Here is a 4,956-nt window from a genome sequence, read left to right as displayed (position 1 = left end):
AGGCAGGGGGAGGGCTCAGACGTGCCGGGGAGCGGGGCTGGGTGGGACAAGGTCTAGGGATTAGGAAAGTGACTTGGGGCGAGGCCAGAGTAGGAAAGCCGGAGAGAGGCGCCAGGTCTGGGAGGATGGGGACGGTGCCCTGAGAAAGGGCAGGACCAAGGATTCCAGCGAGTGGCTCGGGACCGGGAAGGGCGAGATCCCGGGAAAGGAACGGGTTCAGGAGGCGGCGGTCAGGAAAGCCAAGGGGGGCCCTGGGAAAGAGGCGGGGTGGGGACTGGGGTCCGGTTCTGGGATGGGAGTCAAGGGCGACCAGAAAAATGAGGGGACACGGGAGAAGGACGGGTGGAGAGGCCCCTAGGGAAGGAGAAAGGTCTAAATCAGAGGCTCAGGGGAGGGGGACCTTGGAGGTTGCCGGGAAATGTGGGGGAAGAGCAATCGAGGAGCGGTGGTGCGGCTTGGGGTGGGATCTCAGGTCTGAGGGGACCCCTACCAGAGCTGGGAAGTAGAGGAGAAAAGTGTGGGGACAAGAGATGGGTGGGCCAGGGGCCCTCGGGGAGAAAGGAATATGGGAGTGTCAAAGAGAGGGGGGGAATGGGACTGGGCTGGAGGAAGAGGCAGAGATGGAGGGTGTGCCCGAGATAGAGCTAGGAGGAAGACTGAGGACCTGGGTCCTGCCCCCTAACCCTCCGGCATCCTAGATCTACAAGGCTGGTTGCTAAACTAGTGTGCCCCAGATCCTTTCCGCTTGCTGAAATCTAGATCCCAGGCCTCAGGGCTGAAGGCCTCACCTGCTGAAGCAGAATCTTTGAAGAGTCTGGGAAATGGTGTTTGTCACAAGCACCCTGGGAGGATGAGTTTAGACCCATATTTGGGAATCATTGATCTGGATCACCCTCTGGTCCAAACACCCAAAGGTTCTCTGCTCAGCTCCCTGATTCTAGGGAGAGGACCCCTCCCACGTGGATGGAGAGAGAGCGCCCATAATACCTTCTAGCACCTCGATCCCAACATTTGGTAAATTCCTCCTGTAATCTACCCCTAATCTCCCAGATATGCTGATTTGGCCTCTCCTGCTAAGAGAAACAGAAAGAGCAGGGGCTGGCCCATCCCAACCCTCCGTGGTCAGAAAGACAAACTGACCATATGGAAAGGCCGTGGAGAAGGCGACCCCAGGCCCATCCCAGAGCCTCCCCCTCCCCGTCACACACACACACACACACACATACTGGTCAGCACAGGGCTCCGGTGGCAGCAGCTTATCTTCATCTTCTTTGTTAAACAGAGATGACATTGTCAGCCAACCTTTCACTCCGACCCCCTGAACCTGGGAGGGAGGGCCTGGGAGTCAATGAGGGGCCACAGCACCACCTCCCAGGACTCCACAGCAGCCTCTTGCAGGCTCCCCAGGGCCGGGTTGGAAGGAGGGAGAACTCACCCGGCGGGCCAGCTGTGACATGGGATTGAAGGCCTCCGAGGTCGGTTCTGCTGTCTCAGACTCCACTAAAGCTGGGTTCTCCCTCTGAGACACAAGACCCCCCACCCAGCATGAGAGAGGCCCCAAAGGCATAGGAACTCCCTCCCCCACTGCTAGCCTGGTACACACAGACCAGGCACCCCAAATCCCACAGAACTAAACATACACCTAGTCTCCTCACACCCTTCCCAGATGCATCAAAGTATTCCTCTAAACCAGTGGTCGGCAAACTATGGCTCATGAGCCACATGCGGCTCTTTGGCCCCTTGAGTGTGGCTCTTCCACAAAATACCACGTTCGGGCGCACACATACAGTGCGATTGAAACTTCGTGGCCCATGCACGGTATTTTGTGGAAGAGCCACACTCAAGGGGCCAAAGAGCCGCATGTGGCTTGCGAGCCGCAGTTTGCAGACCACTGCTCTAAACAAAGCTACCAGTCACATACATTACCTGTATAAAAAAATTCCTCCACAAACACATATGTGCCCACCTACAGACATGTCCATATATACTCAAAAAACATGTGGACATGGGCATGCACACTGATGTAGACACACCTGTGCATGAGCATGCCTCCACATGGCTATAGCTCTTCACCTCTACATGCCTCCACATGGCTATAGCTCTTCACCTCTATAAGTGCACTATGAGGCACTTATACAAGGACACATACACAATTATACCACGACCACTGCTCTAAACAAAGCTACCAGTCACATACATTACCTGTATAAAAAAATTCCTCCACAAACACATATGTGCCCACCTACAGACATGTCCATATATACTCAAAAAACATGTGGACATGGGCATGCACACTGATGTAGACACACCTGCGCATGCCTCCACATGGCTATAGCTCTTCACCTCTATGTGGCTATGTGCACTGTGAGGCACTTATACAAGGACACATACACAGTTATACCATTCACATTTGTGCACCTATACAACTGCAGACAGCTGCACAGAGGCCCACCCACAGCACACAAACCTTTCCACCCATCCACAGACACCAAGACATAGATGTACACACAAACACACACAACAAACAAACACACGCCCTAATCGGTTTGGCTCAGTGGATAGAGCGTCGGCCTGCGGACTGAAGGGTCCCAGGTTCGATTCCGGTCAAAGGCATGTAGCTGGGTTGAGTGCCTAAGTTGCGGGCTCGGTCGTCAGTAGGGGGCGGTGCAGGAGGCAGCCAATCAATGATTCTCTCTCATCATTGATGTTTTTATCTCTCTCTTCCCCTTCCTTGTAAAAAATCAATAAAATATATATTTTAAAAAAGAACAAAACAAAAAACAAACACAACACCTGCCAAACCTGCCTGCGCATGCCTCCACATGGCTATAGCTCTTCACCTCTATGTGGCTATGTGCACTGTGAGGCACTTATACAAGGACACATACACAGTTATACCATTCACATTTGTGCACCTATACAACTGCAGACAGCTGCACAGAGGCCCACCCACAGCACACAAACCTTTCCACCCATCCACAGACACCAAGATATAGATGTACACACAAACACACACAACAAACAAACAGAACACCTGCCAAACCTTCACAGAGCTAGGCAGGCATAGACTTCTGCCCAAATGTACATACCTGAAAATACCTATACCTCGTTCACACCTGCACATACACCTTCCCTGGGGCTACCACACAGACACCAATCCTAACACTGACCCACAAATACTTCTACACATGCCCAGCCCTGTCTAGACATTCACTAATTCACATACACACATACCACAGAACGTGTTCCTGCCCCTGCCACGTCTATTTGTGCAGTTGCCACTTATCACAGCCGCTAGATGAAAGACTGTTTCAGAGCCTTTTCAGTTTTGTTTTGTTTTTAACATCAGGATAAACATGGTCCAAGTGTGGCTCTGATCTGATGCTGTCAGTGACCCTCAGAATAAAAGTGTCACTGTTCCTACCTCCGGTACCAGGAGGCTCCACTTCTCCTCAAGGCAAGCCATCCCACTTCTGTTCCGCTCTGCCCAGTAGTAAGTAAGCTGAGTGTACCTGTGTGGCCACTGCACATGGACCTAGAAGGATCTTCTCCCTGTGGCAATCCTGGAGATCCATGGATATAGTGACCGCTCCCCCAAGGTCCCCCAAGTCTTTTCTTCTTGAACGTCCTGTCTTTCTGACCCTGTGCCGTGCCATTTGTCATCCTTCAGTGGGCTGATGACTTCTGCACAAATGTACCCCACCCTCTCATTCTCTCTAGCCTGCCCCTTGCCCTTCTCTGTACCTTTCACTCCTGCTTCCCCTCTGCCCCTGCCCCACCCAGCAAACATGGATGGTACTCACCTCCTCTGCCAGATCCTCCTCAGATTCCCCACTCAGGGTCTGGAGCACTTTGGATTTGTAGGTTTTCCAGAAGGCCTGGCTCATAGCTGCAGGGGAAACGGGCCTGGTGCCCAGGTACAGGAGGCAGTGGCTCAGAGGGCATCCAGTGGGTCTGTCTTAGGAACTTGGTGAGACCGAGAGCCTGTCCCAGGGATCTGGTGACTTCATTAAAGATGCACCAGCCTCCCTAGCTGGCACAGTGCCCAGCAAGTGAACGGATCCAAAGGAGTCTAGGGTGGGGGTGGGACAGAGCGGGCTTCTGCCACCTTGACCCCTTGCCGTGACCCACATTGGCCAAGAATAATAGCGACATCTCCCCACAGAGGCCTCCTTCCCAGGAGTACTTGAATTTGATCTCTTGGAATGGCTCCAGAAAAGTCCTCTTCCTTTCACAAAGTCCATTTCCAAAGTCCTTTTCCCCCGGACCCACATTGGCGCCCCGGTGACTATAGCCATACCTGCTGCGCTCAGCAGGGCCCTGCCCTCTGTCCCCACTTAGCCTCTGTGAATTGGAGTGGGAAGGTCCCAAGTCCCCCAGTCAGTGCCCTCGGCTTACATTTCACTGCTTTGTCTGGGCTGGAAACTGATTCCTCTCCCCAGGGATGCACGTGCCTGTCTCCCTGTTTCCTGGCAACAGGTTCCAAAGAGCTGGAGCCCCTGAATTATTGCTGAGCTCCTCTGGTCGGCCTGGAAGGCACCAGGCCCAGGTGAGTGGGAAAAGGCTTCTCGGGCCTCTCCCTACTCTGAGCACACAACACCTGGGCTGTATCTCTCTCTGCCTTTGTTGCCAGCCCACGCAGGGCAGGGCCCAGAGATGGGAGGCCCTCCTGTGAGCACCTCTTGTGGACGGAGCTGATCGCTCTTAAGTCCGACACTGCCTGAGCACTGTGATCTCTGGGGTGGAACACCCCTTCCAATCTCCCATGTGGATTTGGGGGGGGGGGGGGGGTGGATAAGGAATGGACACCCGAGGGAATAACTGAGGAGCAGTGAGAGGGGCAAGGATTTGTCAGGGAATGGAGGTATCTCGGGAAGCCTTATGGGGACCGGAATCCCAAACTTATTCAATTTATTCACATCACAGATATTTTTCAGTGCCTCCCGGAGATATTTA

At 53.5% G+C, this 4,956-nt stretch overlaps 1 long non-coding RNA gene across 1 annotated transcript; it reads right to left on the bottom strand.

Moving 5' to 3' along the window:
• Positions 1-952: 952 nt before the first annotated feature.
• LOC106727633 lies at positions 953-4,950 on the bottom strand. The gene is made up of 3 exons (XR_001363864.1): positions 3,804-4,950; positions 1,436-1,519; positions 953-1,324 (listed from the first exon to the last, which is right to left on the bottom strand). It is a non-coding gene; the product is annotated as an uncharacterized LOC106727633 (long non-coding RNA).
• Between the last annotated feature and the right edge of the window lie 6 nt (positions 4,951-4,956).

This window comes from Myotis brandtii, unplaced genomic scaffold (genome assembly GCF_000412655.1).
Source record: "Myotis brandtii unplaced genomic scaffold, ASM41265v1 scaffold456, whole genome shotgun sequence".
NCBI lineage: Eukaryota > Metazoa > Chordata > Mammalia > Chiroptera > Vespertilionidae > Myotis > Myotis brandtii.
The sequence above is the reverse complement of the archived record's forward strand: the minus strand, read 5'-3'. Positions and strand labels throughout refer to the sequence as shown.